Source organism: Phyllobates terribilis, unplaced genomic scaffold (genome assembly GCF_046119375.1).
Source record: "Phyllobates terribilis strain yellow unplaced genomic scaffold, ASM4611937v1 Scaffold_94__1_contigs__length_6153435, whole genome shotgun sequence".
Lineage (NCBI taxonomy): Eukaryota > Metazoa > Chordata > Amphibia > Anura > Dendrobatidae > Phyllobates > Phyllobates terribilis.
In genome coordinates this window covers 635115-663010 of record NW_027362854.1, presented here as the reverse complement: position 1 = coordinate 663010, position 27896 = coordinate 635115, and the positions used below count along the sequence as shown (strand labels likewise).

The following is a 27896-nucleotide window of genomic DNA, read 5'->3' as shown; positions in this document are numbered from 1 at the left end:
GCTGCTGCAATCCACGCGTTTTAGATCTGCATAACTCCACCTCTTTAAACACAGCACCTTCACCCCCTGCTGTTCCCACCCGCCTCAACACCGTTGGAAGGGAGGAGAACCAATTAAGGCGGGGGGTGGGGTGGAACGAGCAGCTGTCTACCCTTAGCAGGAGGGCTCCTGATTACATACCTCTCCTGCTGCTGCTGCTGCTGGCTGTCCAGCAGCAGACTGAAGGTGGCTGCTGCTGTGCACAGGTATATAAAGGCTCAGAGCCTATTATGACACGCGCAGCCAGCGTTCCATTGCCACATTCCATCTACTGCAGGCAGGATACCTGGCTGGCTGAATGTCGCTGAGAAGCTCACAGAGACCGCCATAAGCAACAGTTTAACAGAATGCCACAGACTAATCAGCCAAAATTTTTGGGTTGGGTTCTCTTTTATAGTCTGCAGGCATTAAATGAAAGAAGTCAGTGTTCCAGCAGAAGGAGACAACGTTTCAGAAAAGGCATTGTAGCAAACCAAAAAAGAAATTTTAAGCGCAGCAGAGTAACCAGCGCACATACCTGTTAGCTCAGGTGAGTTTAAAAGGCTGCTGTTGATAACAAGGGCATTTGCTAAATAGATGGTGTGTGTGCAACAATATACTGAAAGGTCAATTATATTGTGCAGCTTATCTCACCACCTGTAGTTATTTAGGTGAAAGCTCCAAAATGCTTGCCTAATATGTCTGTTTATCCAAAAGGAAGTAAAAAGGGAGAGCTAGAAAGATAGCATTGCATCACATTACATGGCAATGCAATGAACAGTTGCTGAAGTTGAACCAAAATGAGCTTGTAATCTGGCTTCTGCAACTTTGAACATGAAAAATCCAATGAGGAGAAGAAAAGCAAAGCCAAAGAGTCCATCCCAAAATCCGACAAACAAGCAAAATGAACAAAAAACATTGAATTCAATTCTTTCTGATTTTAGAAACTGCATTAAAGAAGGGGTGCACCGGTCCTGGAGTTGCTGCAATACCAGGTCAATGCGTGGAGTGGACAGAGCAAGCTCTTTTTCCATCTCCCTGTTCTAAAAATCCATTTAATATATGGTCCCCAGATAGGGGACGTATCAGATATTAAACTGATAAGAACAGATACTACACTTGATCTTAGCCAAAAAGCCGAGAAGCGATAACCAGAATTGGTTTCAAACTACGGAGCCACCCAAGGATCCTGAAAAGTCCATTTGTGGAGATGAGCTCCTGGACTCCCGTTAAGAAGACATGTTGTCAACCTCTAGATCCCTTACATGCCTGCACTTTTCGGCTTGCTGCTGCTGCAATCCACGCGTTTTAGATCTGCATAACTCCACCTCTTTAAACACAGCACCTTCACCCCCTGCTGTTCCCACCCGCCTCAACACCGTTGGAAGGGAGGAGAACCAATTAAGGCGGGGGGTGGGGTGGAACGAGCAGCTGTCTACCCTTAGCAGGAGGGCTCCTGATTACATACCTCTCCTGCTGCTGCTGCTGCTGGCTGTCCAGCAGCAGACTGAAGGTGGCTGCTGCTGTGCACAGGTATATAAAGGCTCAGAGCCTATTATGACACGCGCAGCCAGCGTTCCATTGCCACATTCCATCTACTGCAGGCAGGATACCTGGCTGGCTGAATGTCGCTGAGAAGCTCACAGAGACCGCCATAAGCAACAGTTTAACAGAATGCCACAGACTAATCAACCAAACTTTTTGGGTTGGGTTTTCTTTTATAGTCTGCAGGCATTAAATGAAAGAAGTCAGTGTTCCAGCAGAAGGAGACAACGTTTCAGAAAAGGCATTGTAGCAAACCAAAAAAGAAATTTTAAGCGCAGCAGAGTAACCAGCGCACATACCTGTTAGCTCAGGTGAGTTTAAAAGGCTGCTGTTGATAACAAGGGCATTTGCTAAATAGATGGTGTGTGTGCAACAATATACTGAAAGGTCAATTATATTGTGCAGCTTATCTCACCACCTGTAGTTATTTAGGTGAAAGCTCCAAAATACTTGCCTAATATGTCTGTTTATCCAAAAGGAAGTAAAAAGGGAGAGCTAGAAAGATAGCATTGCATCACATTACATGGCAATGCAATGCACAGTTGCTGAAGTTGAACCAAAATGAGCTTGTAATCTGGCTTCTGCAACTTTGAACATGAAAAATCCAATGAGGAGAAGAAAAGCAAAGCCAAAGAGTCCATCCCAAAATCCGACAAACAAGCAAAATGAACAAAAAACATTGAATTCAATTCTTTCTGATTTTAGAAACTGCATTAAAGAAGGGGTGCACCGGTCCTGGAGATACTGCAATACCAGGTCAATGCGTGGAGTGGACAGAGCAAGCTCTTTTTCCATCTCCCTGTTCTAAAAATCCATTTAATATATGGTCCCCAGATAGGGGACGTATCAGATATTAAACTGATAAGAACAGATACTACACTTGATCTTAGCCAAAAGGCCGAGAAGCGATAACCAGAATTGGTTTCAAACTACGGAGCCACCCAAGGATCCTGAAAAGTCCATTTGTGGAGATGAGCTCCTGGACTCCCGTTAAGAAGACATGTTGTCAACCTCTAGATCCCTTACATGCCTGCACTTTTCGGCTTGCTGCTGCTGCAATCCACGCGTTTTAGATCTGCATAACTCCACCTCTTTAAACACAGCACCTTCACCCCCTGCTGTTCCCACCCGCCTCAACACCGTTGGAAGGGAGGAGAACCAATTAAGGCGGGGGGTGGGGTGGAACGAGCAGCTGTCTACCCTTAGCAGGAGGGCTCCTGATTACATACCTCTCCTGCTGCTGCTGCTGCTGGCTGTCCAGCAGCAGACTGAAGGTGGCTGCTGCTGTGCACAGGTATATAAAGGCTCAGAGCCTATTATGACACGCGCAGCCAGCGTTCCATTGCCACATTCCATCTACTGCAGGCAGGATACCTGGCTGGCTGAATGTCGCTGAGAAGCTCACAGAGACCGCCATAAGCAACAGTTTAACAGAATGCCACAGACTAATCAACCAAACTTTTTGGGTTGGGTTCTCTTTTATAGTCTGCAGGCATTAAATGAAAGAAGTCAGTGTTCCAGCAGAAGGAGACAACGTTTCAGAAAAGGCATTGTAGCAAACCAAAAAAGAAATTTTAAGCGCAGCAGAGTAACCAGCACACATACCTGTTAGCTCAGGTGAGTTTAAAAGGCTGCTGTTGATAACAAGGGCATTTGCTAAATAGATGGTGTGTGTGCAACAATATACTGAAAGGTCAATTATATTGTGCAGCTTATCTCACCACCTGTAGTTATTTAGGTGAAAGCTCCAAAATGCTTGCCTAATATGTCTGTTTATCCAAAAGGAAGTAAAAAGGGAGAGCTAGAAAGATAGCATTGCATCACATTACATGGCAATGCAATGCACAGTTGCTGAAGTTGAACCAAAATGAGCTTGTAATCTGGCTTCTGCAACTTTGAACATGAAAAATCCAATGAGGAGAAGAAAAGCAAAGCCAAAGAGTCCATCCCAAAATCCGACAAACAAGGAAAATGAACAAAAAACATTGAATTCAATTCTTTCTGATTTTAGAAACTGCATTAAAGAAGGGGTGCACCGGTCCTGGAGTTACTCCAATACCAGGTCAATGCGTGGAGTGGACAGAGCAAGCTCTTTTTCCATCTCCCTGTTCTAAAAATCCATTTAATATATGGTCCCCAGATAGGGGACGTATCAGATATTAAACTGATAAGAACAGATACTACACTTGATCCTAGCCAAAAGGCCGAGAAGCGATAACCAGAATTGGTTTCAAACTACGGAGCCACCCAAGGATCCTGAAAAGTCCATTTGTGGAGATGAGCTCCTGGACTCCCGTTAAGAAGACATGTTGTCAACCTCTAGATCCCTTACATGCCTGCACTTTTCGGCTTGCTGCTGCTGCAATCCACGCGTTTTAGATCTGCATAACTCCACCTCTTTAAACACAGCACCTTCACCCCCTGCTGTTCCCACCCGCCTCAACACCGTTGGAAGGGAGGAGAACCAATTAAGGCGGGGGGTGGGGTGGAACGAGCAGCTGTCTACCCTTAGCAGGAGGGCTCCTGATTACATACCTCTCCTGCTGCTGCTGCTGCTGGCTGTCCAGCAGCAGACTGAAGGTGGCTGCTGCTGTGCACAGGTATATAAAGGCTCAGAGCCTATTATGACACGCGCAGCCAGCGTTCCATTGCCACATTCCATCTACTGCAGGCAGGATACCTGGCTGGCTGAATGTCGCTGAGAAGCTCACAGAGACCGCCATAAGCAACAGTTTAACAGAATGCCACAGACTAATCAGCCAAAATTTTTGGGTTGGGTTCTCTTTTATAGTCTGCAGGCATTAAATGAAAGAAGTCAGTGTTCCAGCAGAAGGAGACAACGTTTCAGAAAAGGCATTGTAGCAAACCAAAAAAGAAATTTTAAGCGCAGCAGAGTAACCAGCGCACATACCTGTTAGCTCAGGTGAGTTTAAAAGGCTGCTGTTGATAACAAGGGCATTTGCTAAATAGATGGTGTGTGTGCAACAATATACTGAAAGGTCAATTATATTGTGCAGCTTATCTCACCACCTGTAGTTATTTAGGTGAAAGCTCCAAAATGCTTGCCTAATATGTCTGTTTATCCAAAAGGAAGTAAAAAGGGAGAGCTAGAAAGATAGCATTGCATCACATTACATGGCAATGCAATGCACAGTTGCTGAAGTTGAACCAAAATGAGCTTGTAATCTGGCTTCTGCAACTTTGAACATGAAAAATCCAATGAGGAGAAGAAAAGCAAAGCCAAAGAGTCCATCCCAAAATCCGACAAACAAGCAAAATGAACAAAAAACATTGAATTCAATTCTTTCTGATTTTAGAAACTGCATTAAAGAAGGGGTGCACCGGTCCTGGAGTTACTGCAATACCAGGTCAATGCGTGGAGTGGACAGAGCAAGCTCTTTTTCCATCTCCCTGTTCTAAAAATCCATTTAATATATGGTCCCCAGATAGGGGACGTATCAGATATTAAACTGATAAGAACAGATACTACACTTGATCTTAGCCAAAAGGCCGAGAAGCGATAACCAGAATTGGTTTCAAACTACGGAGCCACCCAAGGATCCTGAAAAGTCCATTTGTGGAGATGAGCTCCTGGACTCCCGTTAAGAAGACATGTTGTCAACCTCTAGATCCCTTACATGCCTGCACTTTTCGGCTTGCTGCTGCTGCAATCCACGCGTTTTAGATCTGCATAACTCCACCTCTTTAAACACAGCACCTTCACCCCCTGCTGTTCCCACCCGCCTCAACACCGTTGGAAGGGAGGAGAGCCAATTAAGGCGGGGGGTGGGGTGGAACGAGCAGCTGTCTACCCTTAGCAGGAGGGCTCCTGATTACATACCTCTCCTCTGCTGCTGCTGCTGGCTGTCCAGCAGCAGACTGAAGGTGGCTGCTGCTGTGCACAGGTATATAAAGGCTCAGAGCCTATTATGACACGCGCAGCCAGCGTTCCATTGCCACATTCCATCTACTGCAGGCAGGATACCTGGCTGGCTGAATGTCGCTGAGAAGCTCACAGAGACCGCCATAAGCAACAGTTTAACAGAATGCCACAGACTAATCAACCAAACTTTTTGGGTTGGGTTCTCTTTTATAGTCTGCAGGCATTAAATGAAAGAAGTCAGTGTTCCAGCAGAAGGAGACAACGTTTCAGAAAAGGCATTGTAGCAAACCAAAAAAGAAATTTTAAGCGCAGCAGAGTAACCAGCGCACATACCTGTTAGCTCAGGTGAGTTTAAAAGGCTGCTGTTGATAACAAGGGCATTTGCTAAATAGATGGTGTGTGTGCAACAATATACTGAAAGGTCAATTATATTGTGCAGCTTATCTCACCACCTGTAGTTATTTAGGTGAAAGCTCCAAAATGCTTGCCTAATATGTCTGTTTATCCAAAAGGAAGTAAAAAGGGAGAGCTAGAAAGATAGCATTGCATCACATTACATGGCAATGCAATGCACAGTTGCTGAAGTTGAACCAAAATGAGCTTGTAATCTGGCTTCTGCAACTTTGAACATGAAAAATCCAATGAGGAGAAGAAAAGCAAAGCCAAAGAGTCCATCCCAAAATCCGACAAACAAGCAAAATGAACAAAAAACATTGAATTCAATTCTTTCTGATTTTAGAAACTGCATTAAAGAAGGGGTGCACCGGTCCTGGAGATACTGCAATACCAGGTCAATGCGTGGAGTGGACAGAGCAAGCTCTTTTTCCATCTCCCTGTTCTAAAAATCCATTTAATATATGGTCCCCAGATAGGGGACGTATCAGATATTAAACTGATAAGAACAGATACTACACTTGATCTTAGCCAAAAGGCCGAGAAGCGATAACCAGAATTGGTTTCAAACTACGGAGCCACCCAAGGATCCTGAAAAGTCCATTTGTGGAGATGAGCTCCTGGACTCCCGCTAAGAAGACATGTTGTCAACCTCTAGATCCCTTACATGCCTGCACTTTTCGGCTTGCTGCTGCTGCAATCCACGCGTTTTAGATCTGCATAACTCCACCTCTTTAAACACAGCACCTTCACCCCCTGCTGTTCCCACCCGCCTCAACACCGTTGGAAGGGAGGAGAACCAATTAAGGCGGGGGGTGGGGTGGAACGAGCAGCTGTCTACCCTTAGCAGGAGGGCTCCTGATTACATACCTCTCCTGCTGCTGCTGCTGCTGGCTGTCCAGCAGCAGACTGAAGGTGGCTGCTGCTGTGCACAGGTATATAAAGGCTCAGAGCCTATTATGACACGCGCAGCCAGCGTTCCATTGCCACATTCCATCTACTGCAGGCAGGATACCTGGCTGGCTGAATGTCGCTGAGAAGCTCACAGAGACCGCCATAAGCAACAGTTTAACAGAATGCCACAGACTAATCAACCAAACTTTTTGGGTTGGGTTCTCTTTTATAGTCTGCAGGCATTAAATGAAAGAAGTCAGTGTTCCAGCAGAAGGAGACAACGTTTCAGAAAAGGCATTGTAGCAAACCAAAAAAGAAATTTTAAGCGCAGCAGAGTAACCAGCGCACATACCTGTTAGCTCAGGTGAGTTTAAAAGGCTGCTGTTGATAACAAGGGCATTTGCTAAATAGATGGTGTGTGTGCAACAATATACTGAAAGGTCAATTATATTGTGCAGCTTATCTCACCACCTGTAGTTATTTAGGTGAAAGCTCCAAAATGCTTGCCTAATATGTCTGTTTATCCAAAAGGAAGTAAAAAGGGAGAGCTAGAAAGATAGCATTGCATCACATTACATGGCAATGCAATGCACAGTTGCTGAAGTTGAACCAAAATGAGCTTGTAATCTGGCTTCTGCAACTTTGAACATGAAAAATCCAATGAGGAGAAGAAAAGCAAAGCCAAAGAGTCCATCCCAAAATCCGACAAACAAGCAAAATGAACAAAAAACATTGAATTCAATTCTTTCTGATTTTAGAAACTGCATTAAAGAAGGGGTGCACCGGTCCTGGAGATACTGCAATACCAGGTCAATGCGTGGAGTGGACAGAGCAAGCTCTTTTTCCATCTCCCTGTTCTAAAAATCCATTTAATATATGGTCCCCAGATAGGGGACGTATCAGATATTAAACTGATAAGAACAGATACTACACTTGATCTTAGCCAAAAGGCCGAGAAGCGATAACCAGAATTGGTTTCAAACTACGGAGCCACCCAAGGATCCTGAAAAGTCCATTTGTGGAGATGAGCTCCTGGACTCCCGTTAAGAAGACATGTTGTCAACCTCTAGATCCCTTACATGCCTGCACTTTTCGGCTTGCTGCTGCTGCAATCCACGCGTTTTAGATCTGCATAACTCCACCTCTTTAAACACAGCACCTTCACCCCCTGCTGTTCCCACCCGCCTCAACACCGTTGGAAGGGAGGAGAACCAATTAAGGCGGGGGGTGGGGTGGAACGAGCAGCTGTCTACCCTTAGCAGGAGGGCTCCTGATTACATACCTCTCCTGCTGCTGCTGCTGCTGGCTGTCCAGCAGCAGACTGAAGGTGGCTGCTGCTGTGCACAGGTATATAAAGGCTCAGAGCCTATTATGACACGCGCAGCCAGCGTTCCATTGCCACATTCCATCTACTGCAGGCAGGATACCTGGCTGGCTGAATGTCGCTGAGAAGCTCACAGAGACCGCCATAAGCAACAGTTTAACAGAATGCCACAGACTAATCAACCAAACTTTTTGGGTTGGGTTCTCTTTTATAGTCTGCAGGCATTAAATGAAAGAAGTCAGTGTTCCAGCAGAAGGAGACAACGTTTCAGAAAAGGCATTGTAGCAAACCAAAAAAGAAATTTTAAGCGCAGCAGAGTAACCAGCGCACATACCTGTTAGCTCAGGTGAGTTTAAAAGGCTGCTGTTGATAACAAGGGCATTTGCTAAATAGATGGTGTGTGTGCAACAATATACTGAAAGGTCAATTATATTGTGCAGCTTATCTCACCACCTGTAGTTATTTAGGTGAAAGCTCCAAAATGCTTGCCTAATATGTCTGTTTATCCAAAAGGAAGTAAAAAGGGAGAGCTAGAAAGATAGCATTGTATCACATTACATGGCAATGCAATGCACAGTTGCTGAAGTTGAACCAAAATGAGCTTGTAATCTGGCTTCTGCAACTTTGAACATGAAAAATCCAATGAGGAGAAGAAAAGCAAAGCCAAAGAGTCCATCCCAAAATCCGACAAACAAGCAAAATGAACAAAAAACATTGAATTCAATTCTTTCTGATTTTAGAAACTGCATTAAAGAAGGGGTGCACCGGTCCTGGAGATACTGCAATACCAGGTCAATGCGTGGAGTGGACAGAGCAAGCTCTTTTTCCATCTCCCTGTTCTAAAAATCCATTTAATATATGGTCCCCAGATAGGGGACGTATCAGATATTAAACTGATAAGAACAGATACTACACTTGATCTTAGCCAAAAGGCCGAGAAGCGATAACCAGAATTGGTTTCAAACTACGGAGCCACCCAAGGATCCTGAAAAGTCCATTTGTGGAGAGGAGCTCCTGGACTCCCGTTAAGAAGACATGTTGTCAACCTCTAGATCCCTTACATGCCTGCACTTTTCGGCTTGCTGCTGCTGCAATCCACGCGTTTTAGATCTGCATAACTCCACCTCTTTAAACACAGCACCTTCACCCCCTGCTGTTCCCACCCGCCTCAACACCGTTGGAAGGGAGGAGAACCAATTAAGGCGGGGGGTGGGGTGGAACGAGCAGCTGTCTACCCTTAGCAGGAGGGCTCCTGATTACATACCTCTCCTGCTGCTGCTGCTGCTGGCTGTCCAGCAGCAGACTGAAGGTGGCTGCTGCTGTGCACAGGTATATAAAGGCTCAGAGCCTATTATGACACGCGCAGCCAGCGTTCCATTGCCACATTCCATCTACTGCAGGCAGGATACCTGGCTGGCTGAATGTCGCTGAGAAGCTCACAGAGACCGCCATAAGCAACAGTTTAACAGAATGCCACAGACTAATCAACCAAACTTTTTGGGTTGGGTTCTCTTTTATAGTCTGCAGGCATTAAATGAAAGAAGTCAGTGTTCCAGCAGAAGGAGACAACGTTTCAGAAAAGGCATTGTAGCAAACCAAAAAAGAAATTTTAAGCGCAGCAGAGTAACCAGCGCACATACCTGTTAGCTCAGGTGAGTTTAAAAGGCTGCTGTTGATAACAAGGGCATTTGCTAAATAGATGGTGTGTGTGCAACAATATACTGAAAGGTCAATTATATTGTGCAGCTTATCTCACCACCTGTAGTTATTTAGGTGAAAGCTCCAAAATGCTTGCCTAATATGTCTGTTTATCCAAAAGGAAGTAAAAAGGGAGAGCTAGAAAGATAGCATTGCATCACATTACATGGCAATGCAATGCACAGTTGCTGAAGTTGAACCAAAATGAGCTTGTAATCTGGCTTCTGCAACTTTGAACATGAAAAATCCAATGAGGAGAAGAAAAGCAAAGCCAAAGAGTCCATCCCAAAATCCGACAAACAAGCAAAATGAACAAAAAACATTGAATTCAATTCTTTCTGATTTTAGAAACTGCATTAAAGAAGGGGTGCACCGGTCCTGGAGATACTGCAATACCAGGTCAATGCGTGGAGTGGACAGAGCAAGCTCTTTTTCCATCTCCCTGTTCTAAAAATCCATTTAATATATGGTCCCCAGATAGGGGACGTATCAGATATTAAACTGATAAGAACAGATACTACACTTGATCTTAGCCAAAAGGCCGAGAAGCGATAACCAGAATTGGTTTCAAACTACGGAGCCACCCAAGGATCCTGAAAAGTCCATTTGTGGAGATGAGCTCCTGGACTCCCGTTAAGAAGACATGTTGTCAACCTCTAGATCCCTTACATGCCTGCACTTTTCGGCTTGCTGCTGCTGCAATCCACGCGTTTTAGATCTGCATAACTCCACCTCTTTAAACACAGCACCTTCACCCCCTGCTGTTCCCACCCGCCTCAACACCGTTGGAAGGGAGGAGAACCAATTAAGGCGGGGGGTGGGGTGGAACGAGCAGCTGTCTACCCTTAGCAGGAGGGCTCCTGATTACATACCTCTCCTGCTGCTGCTGCTGCTGGCTGTCCAGCAGCAGACTGAAGGTGGCTGCTGCTGTGCACAGGTATATAAAGGCTCAGAGCCTATTATGACACGCGCAGCCAGCGTTCCATTGCCACATTCCATCTACTGCAGGCAGGATACCTGGCTGGCTGAATGTCGCTGAGAAGCTCACAGAGACCGCCATAAGCAACAGTTTAACAGAATGCCACAGACTAATCAACCAAACTTTTGGGTTGGGTTCTCTTTTATAGTCTGCAGGCATTAAATGAAAGAAGTCAGTGTTCCAGCAGAAGGAGACAACGTTTCAGAAAAGGCATTGTAGCAAACCAAAAAAGAAATTTTAAGCGCAGCAGAGTAACCAGCGCACATACCTGTTAGCTCAGGTGAGTTTAAAAGGCTGCTGTTGATAACAAGGGCATTTGCTAAATAGATGGTGTGTGTGCAACAATATACTGAAAGGTCAATTATATTGTGCAGCTTATCTCACCACCTGTAGTTATTTAGGTGAAAGCTCCAAAATGCTTGCCTAATATGTCTGTTTATCCAAAAGGAAGTAAAAAGGGAGAGCTAGAAAGATAGCATTGCATCACATTACATGGCAGTGCAATGCACAGTTGCTGAAGTTGAACCAAAATGAGCTTGTAATCTGGCTTCTGCAACTTTGAACATGATAAATCCAATGAGGAGAAGAAAAGCAAAGCCAAAGAGTCCATCCCAAAATCCGACAAACAAGCAAAATGAACAAAAAACATTGAATTCAATTCTTTCTGATTTTAGAAACTGCATTAAAGAAGGGGTGCACCGGTCCTGGAGATACTGCAATACCAGGTCAATGCGTGGAGTGGACAGAGCAAGCTCTTTTTCCATCTCCCTGTTCTAAAAATCCATTTAATATATGGTCCCCAGATAGGGGACGTATCAGATATTAAACTGATAAGAACAGATACTACACTTGATCTTAGCCAAAAGGCCGAGAAGCGATAACCAGAATTGGTTTCAAACTACGGAGCCACCCAAGGATCCTGAAAAGTCCATTTGTGGAGATGAGCTCCTGGACTCCCGTTAAGAAGACATGTTGTCAACCTCTAGATCCCTTACATGCCTGCACTTTTCGGCTTGCTGCTGCTGCAATCCACGCGTTTTAGATCTGCATAACTCCACCTCTTTAAACACAGCACCTTCACCCCCTGCTGTTCCCACCCGCCTCAACACCGTTGGAAGGGAGGAGAACCAATTAAGGCGGGGGGTGGGGTGGAACGAGCAGCTGTCTACCCTTAGCAGGAGGGCTCCTGATTACATACCTCTCCTGCTGCTGCTGCTGCTGGCTGTCCAGCAGCAGACTGAAGGTGGCTGCTGCTGTGCACAGGTATATAAAGGCTCAGAGCCTATTATGACACGCGCAGCCAGCGTTCCATTGCCACATTCCATCTACTGCAGGCAGGATACCTGGCTGGCTGAATGTCGCTGAGAAGCTCACAGAGACCGCCATAAGCAACAGTTTAACAGAATGCCACAGACTAATCAACCAAACTTTTTGGGTTGGGTTCTCTTTTATAGTCTGCAGGCATTAAATGAAAGAAGTCAGTGTTCCAGCAGAAGGAGACAACGTTTCAGAAAAGGCATTGTAGCAAACCAAAAAAGAAATTTTAAGCGCAGCAGAGTAACCAGCGCACATACCTGTTAGCTCAGGTGAGTTTAAAAGGCTGCTGTTGATAACAAGGGCATTTGCTAAATAGATGGTGTGTGTGCAACAATATACTGAAAGGTCAATTATATTGTGCAGCTTATCTCACCACCTGTAGTTATTTAGGTGAAAGCTCCAAAATGCTTGCCTAATATGTCTGTTTATCCAAAAGGAAGTAAAAAGGGAGAGCTAGAAAGATAGCATTGCATCACATTACATGGCAATGCAATGCACAGTTGCTGAAGTTGAACCAAAATGAGCTTGTAATCTGGCTTCTGCAACTTTGAACATGAAAAATCCAATGAGGAGAAGAAAAGCAAAGCCAAAGAGTCCATCCCAAAATCCGACAAACAAGCAAAATGAACAAAAAACATTGAATTCAATTCTTTCTGATTTTAGAAACTGCATTAAAGAAGGGGTGCACCGGTCCTGGAGATACTGCAATACCAGGTCAATGCGTGGAGTGGACAGAGCAAGCTCTTTTTCCATCTCCCTGTTCTAAAAATCCATTTAATATATGGTCCCCAGATAGGGGACGTATCAGATATTAAACTGATAAGAACAGATACTACACTTGATCTTAGCCAAAAGGCCGAGAAGCGATAACCAGAATTGGTTTCAAACTACGGAGCCACCCAAGGATCCTGAAAAGTCCATTTGTGGAGATGAGCTCCTGGACTCCCGTTAAGAAGACATGTTGTCAACCTCTAGATCCCTTACATGCCTGCACTTTTCGGCTTGCTGCTGCTGCAATCCACGCGTTTTAGATCTGCATAACTCCACCTCTTTAAACACAGCACCTTCACCCCCTGCTGTTCCCACCCGCCTCAACACCGTTGGAAGGGAGGAGAACCAATTAAGGCGGGGGGTGGGGTGGAACGAGCAGCTGTCTACCCTTAGCAGGAGGGCTCCTGATTACATACCTCTCCTGCTGCTGCTGCTGCTGGCTGTCCAGCAGCAGACTGAAGGTGGCTGCTGCTGTGCACAGGTATATAAAGGCTCAGAGCCTATTATGACACGCGCAGCCAGCGTTCCATTGCCACATTCCATCTACTGCAGGCAGGATACCTGGCTGGCTGAATGTCGCTGAGAAGCTCACAGAGACCGCCATAAGCAACAGTTTAACAGAATGCCACAGACTAATCAACCAAACTTTTTGGGTTGGGTTCTCTTTTATAGTCTGCAGGCATTAAATGAAAGAAGTCAGTGTTCCAGCAGAAGGAGACAACGTTTCAGAAAAGGCATTGTAGCAAACCAAAAAAGAAATTTTAAGCGCAGCAGAGTAACCAGCGCACATACCTGTTAGCTCAGGTGAGTTTAAAAGGCTGCTGTTGATAACAAGGGCATTTGCTAAATAGATGGTGTGTGTGCAACAATATACTGAAAGGTCAATTATATTGTGCAGCTTATCTCACCACCTGTAGTTATTTAGGTGAAAGCTCCAAAATGCTTGCCTAATATGTCTGTTTATCCAAAAGGAAGTAAAAAGGGAGAGCTAGAAAGATAGCATTGCATCACATTACATGGCAATGCAATGCACAGTTGCTGAAGTTGAACCAAAATGAGCTTGTAATCTGGCTTCTGCAACTTTGAACATGAAAAATCCAATGAGGAGAAGAAAAGCAAAGCCAAAGAGTCCATCCCAAAATCCGACAAACAAGCAAAATGAACAAAAAACATTGAATTCAATTCTTTCTGATTTTAGAAACTGCATTAAAGAAGGGGTGCACCGGTCCTGGAGATACTGCAATACCAGGTCAATGCGTGGAGTGGACAGAGCAAGCTCTTTTTCCATCTCCCTGTTCTAAAAATCCATTTAATATATGGTCCCCAGATAGGGGACGTATCAGATATTAAACTGATAAGAACAGATACTACACTTGATCTTAGCCAAAAGGCCGAGAAGCGATAACCAGAATTGGTTTCAAACTACGGAGCCACCCAAGGATCCTGAAAAGTCCATTTGTGGAGATGAGCTCCTGGACTCCCGTTAAGAAGACATGTTGTCAACCTCTAGATCCCTTACATGCCTGCACTTTTCGGCTTGCTGCTGCTGCAATCCACGCGTTTTAGATCTGCATAACTCCACCTCTTTAAACACAGCACCTTCACCCCCTGCTGTTCCCACCCGCCTCAACACCGTTGGAAGGGAGGAGAACCAATTAAGGCGGGGGGTGGGGTGGAACGAGCAGCTGTCTACCCTTAGCAGGAGGGCTCCTGATTACATACCTCTCCTGCTGCTGCTGCTGCTGGCTGTCCAGCAGCAGACTGAAGGTGGCTGCTGCTGTGCACAGGTATATAAAGGCTCAGAGCCTATTATGACACGCGCAGCCAGCGTTCCATTGCCACATTCCATCTACTGCAGGCAGGATACCTGGCTGGCTGAATGTCGCTGAGAAGCTCACAGAGACCGCCATAAGCAACAGTTTAACAGAATGCCACAGACTAATCAACCAAACTTTTAGGGTTGGGTTCTCTTTTATAGTCTGCAGGCATTAAATGAAAGAAGTCAGTGTTCCAGCAGAAGGAGACAACGTTTCAGAAAAGGCATTGTAGCAAACCAAAAAAGAAATTTTAAGCGCAGCAGAGTAACCAGCGCACATACCTGTTAGCTCAGGTGAGTTTAAAAGGCTGCTGTTGATAACAAGGGCATTTGCTAAATAGATGGTGTGTGTGCAACAATATACTGAAAGGTCAATTATATTGTGCAGCTTATCTCACCACCTGTAGTTATTTAGGTGAAAGCTCCAAAATGCTTGCCTAATATGTCTGTTTATCCAAAAGGAAGTAAAAAGGGAGAGCTAGAAAGATAGCATTGCATCACATTACATGGCAATGCAATGCACAGTTGCTGAAGTTGAACCAAAATGAGCTTGTAATCTGGCTTCTGCAACTTTGAACATGAAAAATCCAATGAGGAGAAGAAAAGCAAAGCCAAAGAGTCCATCCCAAAATCCGACAAACAAGCAAAATGAACAAAAAACATTGAATTCAATTCTTTCTGATTTTAGAAACTGCATTAAAGAAGGGGTGCACCGGTCCTGGAGATACTGCAATACCAGGTCAATGCGTGGAGTGGACAGAGCAAGCTCTTTTTCCATCTCCCTGTTCTAAAAATCCATTTAATATATGGTCCCCAGATAGGGGACGTATCAGATATTAAACTGATAAGAACAGATACTACACTTGATCTTAGCCAAAAGGCCGAGAAGCGATAACCAGAATTGGTTTCAAACTACGGAGCCACCCAAGGATCCTGAAAAGTCCATTTGTGGAGATGAGCTCCTGGACTCCCGTTAAGAAGACATGTTGTCAACCTATAGATCCCTTACATGCCTGCACTTTTCGGCTTGCTGCTGCTGCAATCCACGCGTTTTAGATCTGCATAACTCCACCTCTTTAAACACAGCACCTTCACCCCCTGCTGTTCCCACCCGCCTCAACACCGTTGGAAGGGAGGAGAACCAATTAAGGCGGGGGGTGGGGTGGAACGAGCAGCTGTCTACCCTTAGCAGGAGGGCTCCTGATTACATACCTCTCCTGCTGCTGCTGCTGCTGGCTGTCCAGCAGCAGACTGAAGGTGGCTGCTGCTGTGCACAGGTATATAAAGGCTCAGAGCCTATTATGACACGCGCAGCCAGCGTTCCATTGCCACATTCCATCTACTGCAGGCAGGATACCTGGCTGGCTGAATGTCGCTGAGAAGCTCACAGAGACCGCCATAAGCAACAGTTTAACAGAATGCCACAGACTAATCAACCAAACTTTTTGGGTTGGGTTCTCTTTTATAGTCTGCAGGCATTAAATGAAAGAAGTCAGTGTTCCAGCAGAAGGAGACAACGTTTCAGAAAAGGCATTGTAGCAAACCAAAAAAGAAATTTTAAGCGCAGCAGAGTAACCAGCGCACATACCTGTTAGCTCAGGTGAGTTTAAAAGGCTGCTGTTGATAACAAGGGCATTTGCTAAATAGATGGTGTGTGTGCAACAATATACTGAAAGGTCAATTATATTGTGCAGCTTATCTCACCACCTGTAGTTATTTAGGTGAAAGCTCCAAAATGCTTGCCTAATATGTCTGTTTATCCAAAAGGAAGTAAAAAGGGAGAGCTAGAAAGATAGCATTGCATCACATTACATGGCAATGCAATGCACAGTTGCTGAAGTTGAACCAAAATGAGCTTGTAATCTGGCTTCTGCAACTTTGAACATGAAAAATCCAATGAGGAGAAGAAAAGCAAAGCCAAAGAGTCCATCCCAAAATCCGACAAACAAGCAAAATGAACAAAAAACATTGAATTCAATTCTTTCTGATTTTAGAAACTGCATTAAAGAAGGGGTGCACCGGTCCTGGAGATACTGCAATACCAGGTCAATGCGTGGAGTGGACAGAGCAAGCTCTTTTTCCATCTCCCTGTTCTAAAAATCCATTTAATATATGGTCCCCAGATAGGGGACGTATCAGATATTAAACTGATAAGAACAGATACTACACTTGATCTTAGCCAAAAGGCCGAGAAGCGATAACCAGAATTGGTTTCAAACTACGGAGCCACCCAAGGATCCTGAAAAGTCCATTTGTGGAGATGAGCTCCTGGACTCCCGTTAAGAAGACATGTTGTCAACCTCTAGATCCCTTACATGCCTGCACTTTTCGGCTTGCTGCTGCTGCAATCCACGCGTTTTAGATCTGCATAACTCCACCTCTTTAAACACAGCACCTTCACCCCCTGCTGTTCCCACCCGCCTCAACACCGTTGGAAGGGAGGAGAACCAATTAAGGCGGGGGGTGGGGTGGAACGAGCAGCTGTCTACCCTTAGCAGGAGGGCTCCTGATTACATACCTCTCCTGCTGCTGCTGCTGCTGGCTGTCCAGCAGCAGACTGAAGGTGGCTGCTGCTGTGCACAGGTATATAAAGGCTCAGAGCCTATTATGACACGCGCAGCCAGCGTTCCATTGCCACATTCCATCTACTGCAGGCAGGATACCTGGCTGGCTGAATGTCGCTGAGAAGCTCACAGAGACCGCCATAAGCAACAGTTTAACAGAATGCCACAGACTAATCAACCAAACTTTTAGGGTTGGGTTCTCTTTTATAGTCTGCAGGCATTAAATGAAAGAAGTCAGTGTTCCAGCAGAAGGAGACAACGTTTCAGAAAAGGCATTGTAGCAAACCAAAAAAGAAATTTTAAGCGCAGCAGAGTAACCAGCGCACATACCTGTTAGCTCAGGTGAGTTTAAAAGGCTGCTGTTGATAACAAGGGCATTTGCTAAATAGATGGTGTGTGTGCAACAATATACTGAAAGGTCAATTATATTGTGCAGCTTATCTCACCACCTGTAGTTATTTAGGTGAAAGCTCCAAAATGCTTGCCTAATATGTCTGTTTATCCAAAAGGAAGTAAAAAGGGAGAGCTAGAAAGATAGCATTGCATCACATTACATGGCAATGCAATGCACAGTTGCTGAAGTTGAACCAAAATGAGCTTGTAATCTGGCTTCTGCAACTTTGAACATGAAAAATCCAATGAGGAGAAGAAAAGCAAAGCCAAAGAGTCCATCCCAAAATCCGACAAACAAGCAAAATGAACAAAAAACATTGAATTCAATTCTTTCTGATTTTAGAAACTGCATTAAAGAAGGGGTGCACCGGTCCTGGAGATACTGCAATACCAGGTCAATGCGTGGAGTGGACAGAGCAAGCTCTTTTTCCATCTCCCTGTTCTAAAAATCCATTTAATATATGGTCCCCAGATAGGGGACGTATCAGATATTAAACTGATAAGAACAGATACTACACTTGATCTTAGCCAAAAGGCCGAGAAGCGATAACCAGAATTGGTTTCAAACTACGGAGCCACCCAAGGATCCTGAAAAGTCCATTTGTGGAGATGAGCTCCTGGACTCCCGTTAAGAAGACATGTTGTCAACCTCTAGATCCCTTACATGCCTGCACTTTTCGGCTTGCTGCTGCTGCAATCCACGCGTTTTAGATCTGCATAACTCCACCTCTTTAAACACAGCACCTTCACCCCCTGCTGTTCCCACCCGCCTCAACACCGTTGGAAGGGAGGAGAACCAATTAAGGCGGGGGGTGGGGTGGAACGAGCAGCTGTCTACCCTTAGCAGGAGGGCTCCTGATTACATACCTCTCCTGCTGCTGCTGCTGCTGGCTGTCCAGCAGCAGACTGAAGGTGGCTGCTGCTGTGCACAGGTATATAAAGGCTCAGAGCCTATTATGACACGCGCAGCCAGCGTTCCATTGCCACATTCCATCTACTGCAGGCAGGATACCTGGCTGGCTGAATGTCGCTGAGAAGCTCACAGAGACCGCCATAAGCAACAGTTTAACAGAATGCCACAGACTAATCAACCAAACTTTTTGGGTTGGGTTCTCTTTTATAGTCTGCAGGCATTAAATGAAAGAAGTCAGTGTTCCAGCAGAAGGAGACAACGTTTCAGAAAAGGCATTGTAGCAAACCAAAAAAGAAATTTTAAGCGCAGCAGAGTAACCAGCGCACATACCTGTTAGCTCAGGTGAGTTTAAAAGGCTGCTGTTGATAACAAGGGCATTTGCTAAATAGATGGTGTGTGTGCAACAATATACTGAAAGGTCAATTATATTGTGCAGCTTATCTCACCACCTGTAGTTATTTAGGTGAAAGCTCCAAAATGCTTGCCTAATATGTCTGTTTATCCAAAAGGAAGTAAAAAGGGAGAGCTAGAAAGATAGCATTGCATCACATTACATGGCAATGCAATGCACAGTTGCTGAAGTTGAACCAAAATGAGCTTGTAATCTGGCTTCTGCAACTTTGAACATGAAAAATCCAATGAGGAGAAGAAAAGCAAAGCCAAAGAGTCCATCCCAAAATCCGACAAACAAGCAAAATGAACAAAAAACATTGAATTCAATTCTTTCTGATTTTAGAAACTGCATTAAAGAAGGGGTGCACCGGTCCTGGAGATACTGCAATACCAGGTCAATGCGTGGAGTGGACAGAGCAAGCTCTTTTTCCATCTCCCTGTTCTAAAAATCCATTTAATATATGGTCCCCAGATAGGGGACGTATCAGATATTAAACTGATAAGAACAGATACTACACTTGATCTTAGCCAAAAGGCCGAGAAGCGATAACCAGAATTGGTTTCAAACTACGGAGCCACCCAAGGATCCTGAAAAGTCCATTTGTGGAGATGAGCTCCTGGACTCCCGTTAAGAAGACATGTTGTCATCCTCTAGATCCCTTACATGCCTGCACTTTTCGGCTTGCTGCTGCTGCAATCCACGCGTTTTAGATCTGCATAACTCCACCTCTTTAAACACAGCACCTTCACCCCCTGCTGTTCCCACCCGCCTCAACACCGTTGGAAGGGAGGAGAACCAATTAAGGCGGGGGGTGGGGTGGAACGAGCAGCTGTCTACCCTTAGCAGGAGGGCTCCTGATTACATACCTCTCCTGCTGCTGCTGCTGCTGGCTGTCCAGCAGCAGACTGAAGGTGGCTGCTGCTGTGCACAGGTATATAAAGGCTCAGAGCCTATTATGACACGCGCAGCCAGCGTTCCATTGCCACATTCCATCTACTGCAGGCAGGATACCTGACTGGCTGAATGTCGCTGAGAAGCTCACAGAGACCGCCATAAGCAACAGTTTAACAGAATGCCACAGACTAATCAACCAAACTTTTTGGGTTGGGTTCTCTTTTATAGTCTGCAGGCATTAAATGAAAGAAGTCAGTGTTCCAGCAGAAGGAGACAACGTTTCAGAAAAGGCATTGTAGCAAACCAAAAAAGAAATTTTAAGCGCAGCAGAGTAACCAGCGCACATACCTGTTAGCTCAGGTGAGTTTAAAAGGCTGCTGTTGATAACAAGGGCATTTGCTAAATAGATGGTGTGTGTGCAACAATATACTGAAAGGTCAATTATATTGTGCAGCTTATCTCACCACCTGTAGTTATTTAGGTGAAAGCTCCAAAATGCTTGCCTAATATGTCTGTTTATCCAAAAGGAAGTAAAAAGGGAGAGCTAGAAAGATAGCATTGCATCACATTACATGGCAATGCAATGCACAGTTGCTGAAGTTGAACCAAAATGAGCTTGTAATCTGGCTTCTGCAACTTTGAACATGAAAAATCCAATGAGGAGAAGAAAAGCAAAGCCAAAGAGTCCATCCCAAAATCCGACAAACAAGCAAAATGAACAAAAAACATTGAATTCAATTCTTTCTGATTTTAGAAACTGCATTAAAGAAGGGGTGCACCGGTCCTGGAGATACTGCAATACCAGGTCAATGCGTGGAGTGGACAGAGCAAGCTCTTTTTCCATCTCCCTGTTCTAAAAATCCATTTAATATATGGTCCCCAGATAGGGGACGTATCAGATATTAAACTGATAAGAACAGATACTACACTTGATCTTAGCCAAAAGGCCGAGAAGCGATAACCAGAATTGGTTTCAAACTAGGGAGCCACCCAAGGATCCTGAAAAGTCCATTTGTGGAGATGAGCTCCTGGACTCCCGTTAAGAAGACATGTTGTCAACCTCTAGATCCCTTACATGCCTGCACTTTTCGGCTTGCTGCTGCTGCAATCCACGCGTTTTAGATCTGCATAACTCCACCTCTTTAAACACAGCACCTTCACCCCCTGCTGTTCCCACCCGCCTCAACACCGTTGGAAGGGAGGAGAACCAATTAAGGCGGGGGGTGGGGTGGAACGAGCAGCTGTCTACCCTTAGCAGGAGGGCTCCTGATTACATACCTCTCCTGCTGCTGCTGCTGCTGGCTGTCCAGCAGCAGACTGAAGGTGGCTGCTGCTGTGCACAGGTATATAAAGGCTCAGAGCCTATTATGACACGCGCAGCCAGCGTTCCATTGCCACATTCCATCTACTGCAGGCAGGATACCTGGCTGGCTGAATGTCGCTGAGAAGCTCACAGAGACCGCCATAAGCAACAGTTTAACAGAATGCCACAGACTAATCAACCAAACTTTTTGGGTTGGGTTCTCTTTTATAGTCTGCAGGCATTAAATGAAAGAAGTCAGTGTTCCAGCAGAAGGAGACAACGTTTCAGAAAAGGCATTGTAGCAAACCAAAAAAGAAATTTTAAGCGCAGCAGAGTAACCAGCGCACATACCTGTTAGCTCAGGTGAGTTTAAAAGGCTGCTGTTGATAACAAGGGCATTTGCTAAATAGATGGTGTGTGTGCAACAATATACTGAAAGGTCAATTATATTGTGCAGCTTATCTCACCACCTGTAGTTATTTAGGTGAAAGCTCCAAAATGCTTGCCTAATATGTCTGTTTATCCAAAAGGAAGTAAAAAGGGAGAGCTAGAAAGATAGCATTGCATCACATTACATGGCAATGCAATGCACAGTTGCTGAAGTTGAACCAAAATGAGCTTGTAATCTGGCTTCTGCAACTTTGAACATGAAAAATCCAATGAGGAGAAGAAAAGCAAAGCCAAAGAGTCCATCCCAAAATCCGACAAACAAGCAAAATGAACAAAAAACATTGAATTCAATTCTTTCTGATTTTAGAAACTGCATTAAAGAAGGGGTGCACCGGTCCTGGAGATACTGCAATACCAGGTCAATGCGTGGAGTGGACAGAGCAAGCTCTTTTTCCATCTCCCTGTTCTAAAAATCCATTTAATATATGGTCCCCAGATAGGGGACGTATCAGATATTAAACTGATAAGAACAGATACTACACTTGATCTTAGCCAAAAGGCCGAGAAGCGATAACCAGAATTGGTTTCAAACTACGGAGCCACCCAAGGATCCTGAAAAGTCCATTTGTGGAGATGAGCTCCTGGACTCCCGTTAAGAAGACATGTTGTCAACCTCTAGATCCCTTACATGCCTGCACTTTTCGGCTTGCTGCTGCTGCAATCCACGCGTTTTAGATCTGCATAACTCCACCTCTTTAAACACAGCACCTTCACCCCCTGCTGTTCCCACCCGCCTCAACACCGTTGGAAGGGAGGAGAACCAATTAAGGCGGGGGGTGGGGTGGAACGAGCAGCTGTCTACCCTTAGCAGGAGGGCTCCTGATTACATACCTCTCCTGCTGCTGCTGCTGCTGGCTGTCCAGCAGCAGACTGAAGGTGGCTGCTGCTGTGCACAGGTATATAAAGGCTCAGAGCCTATTATGACACGCGCAGCCAGCGTTCCATTGCCACATTCCATCTACTGCAGGCAGGATACCTGGCTGGCTGAATGTCGCTGAGAAGCTCACAGAGACCGCCATAAGCAACAGTTTAACAGAATGCCACAGACTAATCAACCAAACTTTTTGGGTTGGGTTCTCTTTTATAGTCTGCAGGCATTAAATGAAAGAAGTCAGTGTTCCAGCAGAAGGAGACAACGTTTCAGAAAAGGCATTGTAGCAAACCAAAAAAGAAATTTTAAGCGCAGCAGAGTAACCAGCGCACATACCTGTTAGCTCAGGTGAGTTTAAAAGGCTGCTGTTGATAACAAGGGCATTTGCTAAATAGATGGTGTGTGTGCAACAATATACTGAAAGGTCAATTATATTGTGCAGCTTATCTCACCACCTGTAGTTATTTAGGTGAAAGCTCCAAAATGCTTGCCTAATATGTCTGTTTATCCAAAAGGAAGTAAAAAGGGAGAGCTAGAAAGATAGCATTGCATCACATTACATGGCAATGCAATGCACAGTTGCTGAAGTTGAACCAAAATGAGCTTGTAATCTGGCTTCTGCAACTTTGAACATGAAAAATCCAATGAGGAGAAGAAAAGCAAAGCCAAAGAGTCCATCCCAAAATCCGACAAACAAGCAAAATGAACAAAAAACATTGAATTCAATTCTTTCTGATTTTAGAAACTGCATTAAAGAAGGGGTGCACCGGTCCTGGAGATACTGCAATACCAGGTCAATGCATGGAGTGGACAGAGCAAGCTCTTTTTCCATCTCCCTGTTCTAAAAATCCATTTAATATATGGTTCCCAGAGAGGGGACGTATCAGATATTAAACTGATAAGAACAGATACTACACTTGATCTTAGCCAAAAGGCCGAGAAGCGATAACCAGAATTGGTTTCAAACTACGGAGCCACCCAAGGATCCTGAAAAGTCCATTTGTGGAGATGAGCTCCTGGACTCCCGTTAAGAAGACATGTTGTCAACCTCTAGATCCCTTACATGCCTGCACTTTTCGGCTTGCTGCTGCTGCAATCCACGCGTTTTAGATCTGCATAACTCCACCTCTTTAAACACAGCACCTTCACCCCCTGCTGTTCCCACCCGCCTCAACACCGTTGAAAGGGAGGAGAACCAATTAAGGCGGGGGGTGGGGTGGAACGAGCAGCTGTCTACCCTTAGCAGGAGGGCTCCTGATTACATACCTCTCCTGCTGCTGCTGCTGCTGGCTGTCCAGCAGCAGACTGAAGGTGGCTGCTGCTGTGCACAGGTATATAAAGGCTCAGAGCCTATTATGACACGCGCAGCCAGCGTTCCATTGCCACATTCCATCTACTGCAGGCAGGATACCTGGCTGGCTGAATGTCGCTGAGAAGCTCACAGAGACCGCCATAAGCAACAGTTTAACAGAATGCCACAGACTAATCAACCAAACTTTTTGGGTTGGGTTCTCTTTTATAGTCTGCAGGCATTAAATGAAAGAAGTCAGTGTTCCAGCAGAAGGAGACAACGTTTCAGAAAAGGCATTGTAGCAAACCAAAAAAGAAATTTTAAGCGCAGCAGAGTAACCAGCGCACATACCTGTTAGCTCAGGTGAGTTTAAAAGGCTGCTGTTGATAACAAGGGCATTTGCTAAATAGATGGTGTGTGTGCAACAATATACTGAAAGGTCAATTATATTGTGCAGCTTATCTCACCACCTGTAGTTATTTAGGTGAAAGCTCCAAAATGCTTGCCTAATATGTCTGTTTATCCAAAAGGTAGTAAAAAGGGAGAGCTAGAAAGATAGCATTGCATCACATTACATGGCAATGCAATGCACAGTTGCTGAAGTTGAACCAAAATGAGCTTGTAATCTGGCTTCTGCAACTTTGAACATGAAAAATCCAATGAGGAGAAGAAAAGCAAAGCCAAAGAGTCCATCCCAAAATCCGACAAACAAGCAAAATGAACAAAAAACATTGAATTCACTTCTTTCTGATTTTAGAAACTGCATTAAAGAAGGGGTGCACCGGTCCTGGAGATACTGCAATACCAGGTCAATGCGTGGAGTGGACAGAGCAAGCTCTTTTTCCATCTCCCTGTTCTAAAAATCCATTTAATATATGGTCCCCAGATAGGGGACGTATCAGATATTAAACTGATAAGAACAGATTTTTTTTTTTTTTTTTTTTTTTAAAACCACTCAGGTTTAGATATAAGCAAACAGTTAACCAGACTTCGTCATAAGTTATACTGCCACTTCATAAACATCATTGTGGTTTCTTTATTAAAGTATTATTCAACAAAAATACAAACAAGTAATCCTATGCCAGAGACATTTCCAGAAAAAATATCAACGGTATTTAACCATATCCTGCCACTTAAGGTATTTCCACACACCTTCAGAATCTGTTCCACCACCACCACCTTCTCTTGTATCCCACAAATAGATTACATATAGTCTTGCTAAGATCAACCTAATACAATCATTTACTGTTAAATTTACTCTTTTAAACACACACAAATTTGTCACATCCCACAAGCTCTCCTGCACACACACCATAATAAACCACATCATCCTTTCTAGGCCACGACGACTAGCACCAAAACCAAACATAGCCACTCTCCAATCAATAAACTTCACACCAGCAACCCCTTTACACAGTCCACCCACACCTTTCCACACATCATACGCAAAATTACAATCCCACATAAGGTGCCTCACCGTCTCATTCGCTCCACAACCATCCCTTGGACATACTGCAGATCTTATGAGATCTCTTTTCTTCTGAAAATCCCTCACTGGCAAAATATTATGAAGGCCCATCCAAACTATATCTCGCTGTCTATTCGACACACCTTGAATGCTTAACTTCTTCCATACCCGCGCAACTTCATAGAACGCAATCCCACCACATTACTCTCACACTCATTCACACACATCTTCCCCATCACCTTCTTAACAAACGTAAAGTCTTTCATTGCAACTGCTAACAAATCATTCTTCCTCACAAACTTCTCAATCAAACCATACCACTCAGGACACTTAAAAGCAACAGGCACATTCTTATCACGCTTCACCCAATTCAGACCATACAGCATCCATCCAGCCAAATACTTACACATAAATGCCCCTTTATTATTCTTCCCAATCAAAATGACCGTAGTCTTAATAAAATGCAATGTTAGAAACACTTCAATATTCGGAAACTTCAGTCCCCCATACAAATATTGCTTAAACAAAATCTCTCTCTTAAGTCTTTCCATCCTACTCCCCCAAAAAAACACAAAAATTAGTTTCTCCACTTTTTTAATTTTCCTATAGGGCACTGGAAAAATACAAGAAACATAAAGCAAAATAGGGAGAATAACAGCCTTAATAATAAGAACCTTCCCTACCAAAGACAAAGAACGTAACTTCCAAAAATTCATCTTCCGCACAATCCGCTCACCACATTCATCCCAACTCTCATAACCTTTCAAATCATCATTAAAAAAAACTCCCAACACTTTAATTGCACCATCCACACCAGCCACACCATCCATCTTAATCCTATTGTCACCAAAACATTTAAACATGCATTTGTTCCAATTCACACGAAACGCTGACGCGCCACAAAAAAAATTCAACAACAATTTTACTCTCTCCATAGAGGCCACACTCTCACTCACCACTACTACATCATCCATATATCCTAAGACTTTCACAGTCATTCCACCACTCCCTGGCACTAACAAACCACGCACCACTTTCTCTTTCCGAATCATACACAGCAGTGGCTCAATCACACACACAAATAATACCGGTGACATGGGACAACCTTGCCTCACACCAGACCTAATACACACTTTCTCACTCAAAAACCCATTCACCAGAAATTCACTCACCACCTCCCCATACAATCCTCTCACGGCACGCACAAATTTCTCCGGAAAACCCATTCTACGCAAAACCTCAAATAGAAACACATGAGACACGCGATCAAACGCCTTTTCAAAGTCAACAGCCATCACCATACACTTCTGCTTTCTTACTTTACAATCCCACAACACATCTCTTAAAAGACACAGATTATCCGTCATACATCTACCAGGCACTGCACACACTTGATCTTTACCAATCACATCAGCTATAACCACACGCATCCGACACGCCAAAATTTTACTGAATACCTTGTAATCGGCGTTCAGAAGCGTAATTGGCCTCCAATTACTCAAACACCTTTTATCCCCTTTCTTATGGATTAAGACCACCACTCCCTCCTTCATTGAACCCGCAAGCATCCCATTCTCCCACATAAACTGACACACTTCCACTAAATCCATACCCATCACTTCCCACATCATAACATATAGCTCCACAGGCAAACCATCCTTCCCAGGCGTCACATTTTTCCTTGCACCAAACACCGCTTTCTTAACTTCCTCCTCAATCACTGCCTCACATAGACCAGAACATCCATCCTTATCCACCTTACAATCCAAAGTCTTAAGCACTTCTTCTTTCAAACTCTCATCCACCCACTTCCTGCCAAACAACTCAGCATAAAACGTGACCACTTCCTTCATTACATCCTCCCCACTCACACAAACACCATCCACATCAAAAATCTCCTCCATACCCTCCTTCTTACCATTTATTTTTTTAAAGAAATATCTTGAACACTTTTCATCTTTATCAAGATGGACCACCTTTGACCTAAAAATTATTTCCCTTCCCTTCCTCTCCAAAGTCCTCTTCAAATCCTCTCTCGCACTTCTTAACAAATCATCCACATCCACACCACACATCCTCATTTTCTCCAGCCATTCCACCCTCATCATTAAATCTTTATATTGACTCCTAACCATGGCAACCTTTTTATAGCCCCATCGACGAAAAAACTTTTGCACTTCATGCTTCATCCAATCCCACCACACCAACACACTTTCAAACTTACTCTTTTGAGATTTACACCAACTATATTTTTTCTTAAAATCATTCACAATTCTCTCATCCTCAAGCAAACTCACATTCAATTTCCACACACCTCTCCCATGCACCCGCCTTAAATCCCCTCTAAACTCACCTTTCAGGCACACATGGTCCGAAAAAGGAACTGAAAATTGAGAAAAACCATCACATATTATATTTTTAGAAAAAAACATCCTATCAATCCTAGATGTTATCCCACCCCTGTCAGCTTTATAGGTTGGTGGTGGTGGCTTCCCCAAATAAACCTCAGCAGCATCAAAAAAGAAAAAATCAGAAATAATGTTTGCCAATTTTTTTCCTGAGGCATCAACTTTCCCCTCAGTTACACAGTTAAAATCACCTGTTACTATCACAGGGATCCTACCAGGTAATTCTAAACATAATTTATCTAATAAACTTAACCTGTCTTCTTTTTTTGTAGGACCATAAATATTTATAATTTTAACTTTCCACCCCCT

General features: G+C 44.3%; 18 non-coding genes and 1 pseudogene across 18 annotated transcripts; all 19 read right to left on the bottom strand.

The window, feature by feature from the left end:
* Positions 1-976: 976 nt before the first annotated feature.
* LOC141198518 (U2 spliceosomal RNA) lies at positions 977-1167 on the bottom strand. Its single transcript, XR_012270465.1, has one exon. It is a non-coding gene; the product is annotated as a U2 spliceosomal RNA (small nuclear RNA).
* Positions 1168-2282: 1115 nt separating this feature from the next.
* On the bottom strand, positions 2283-2473 carry LOC141198159 (U2 spliceosomal RNA). Its single transcript, XR_012270119.1, has one exon. It is a non-coding gene; the product is annotated as a U2 spliceosomal RNA (small nuclear RNA).
* Positions 2474-3588: 1115 nt separating this feature from the next.
* On the bottom strand, positions 3589-3779 carry LOC141198530 (U2 spliceosomal RNA). The gene has a single exon (XR_012270477.1). It is a non-coding gene; the product is annotated as a U2 spliceosomal RNA (small nuclear RNA).
* Positions 3780-4894: 1115 nt separating this feature from the next.
* LOC141198445 (U2 spliceosomal RNA) lies at positions 4895-5085 on the bottom strand. Its single transcript, XR_012270395.1, has one exon. It is a non-coding gene; the product is annotated as a U2 spliceosomal RNA (small nuclear RNA).
* A 1114-nt stretch (positions 5086-6199) lies between these two features.
* Positions 6200-6390, bottom strand: LOC141198158 (U2 spliceosomal RNA). The gene has a single exon (XR_012270118.1). It is a non-coding gene; the product is annotated as a U2 spliceosomal RNA (small nuclear RNA).
* A 1115-nt stretch (positions 6391-7505) lies between these two features.
* Positions 7506-7696, bottom strand: LOC141198157 (U2 spliceosomal RNA). The gene has a single exon (XR_012270117.1). It is a non-coding gene; the product is annotated as a U2 spliceosomal RNA (small nuclear RNA).
* Positions 7697-8811: 1115 nt separating this feature from the next.
* On the bottom strand, positions 8812-9002 carry LOC141198155 (U2 spliceosomal RNA). Its single transcript, XR_012270115.1, has one exon. It is a non-coding gene; the product is annotated as a U2 spliceosomal RNA (small nuclear RNA).
* A 1115-nt stretch (positions 9003-10117) lies between these two features.
* On the bottom strand, positions 10118-10308 carry LOC141198154 (U2 spliceosomal RNA). The gene has a single exon (XR_012270114.1). It is a non-coding gene; the product is annotated as a U2 spliceosomal RNA (small nuclear RNA).
* A 1114-nt stretch (positions 10309-11422) lies between these two features.
* Positions 11423-11613, bottom strand: LOC141198152 (U2 spliceosomal RNA). Its single transcript, XR_012270113.1, has one exon. It is a non-coding gene; the product is annotated as a U2 spliceosomal RNA (small nuclear RNA).
* Positions 11614-12728: 1115 nt separating this feature from the next.
* Positions 12729-12919, bottom strand: LOC141198151 (U2 spliceosomal RNA). The gene has a single exon (XR_012270112.1). It is a non-coding gene; the product is annotated as a U2 spliceosomal RNA (small nuclear RNA).
* A 1115-nt stretch (positions 12920-14034) lies between these two features.
* LOC141198150 (U2 spliceosomal RNA) lies at positions 14035-14225 on the bottom strand. Its single transcript, XR_012270111.1, has one exon. It is a non-coding gene; the product is annotated as a U2 spliceosomal RNA (small nuclear RNA).
* A 1115-nt stretch (positions 14226-15340) lies between these two features.
* LOC141198149 (U2 spliceosomal RNA) lies at positions 15341-15531 on the bottom strand. Its single transcript, XR_012270110.1, has one exon. It is a non-coding gene; the product is annotated as a U2 spliceosomal RNA (small nuclear RNA).
* Positions 15532-16646: 1115 nt separating this feature from the next.
* LOC141198148 (U2 spliceosomal RNA) lies at positions 16647-16837 on the bottom strand. Its single transcript, XR_012270109.1, has one exon. It is a non-coding gene; the product is annotated as a U2 spliceosomal RNA (small nuclear RNA).
* A 1115-nt stretch (positions 16838-17952) lies between these two features.
* On the bottom strand, positions 17953-18143 carry LOC141198147 (U2 spliceosomal RNA). Its single transcript, XR_012270108.1, has one exon. It is a non-coding gene; the product is annotated as a U2 spliceosomal RNA (small nuclear RNA).
* A 1115-nt stretch (positions 18144-19258) lies between these two features.
* On the bottom strand, positions 19259-19449 carry LOC141198146 (U2 spliceosomal RNA). The gene has a single exon (XR_012270107.1). It is a non-coding gene; the product is annotated as a U2 spliceosomal RNA (small nuclear RNA).
* Positions 19450-20564: 1115 nt separating this feature from the next.
* On the bottom strand, positions 20565-20755 carry LOC141198145 (U2 spliceosomal RNA). The gene has a single exon (XR_012270106.1). It is a non-coding gene; the product is annotated as a U2 spliceosomal RNA (small nuclear RNA).
* Positions 20756-21870: 1115 nt separating this feature from the next.
* LOC141198143 (U2 spliceosomal RNA) lies at positions 21871-22061 on the bottom strand. The gene has a single exon (XR_012270104.1). It is a non-coding gene; the product is annotated as a U2 spliceosomal RNA (small nuclear RNA).
* A 1115-nt stretch (positions 22062-23176) lies between these two features.
* Positions 23177-23367, bottom strand: LOC141197854 (U2 spliceosomal RNA). The gene has a single exon (XR_012269881.1). It is a non-coding gene; the product is annotated as a U2 spliceosomal RNA (small nuclear RNA).
* A 1115-nt stretch (positions 23368-24482) lies between these two features.
* On the bottom strand, positions 24483-24694 carry LOC141197931 (U2 spliceosomal RNA; annotated as a pseudogene).
* Positions 24695-27896: the final 3202 nt, after the last annotated feature.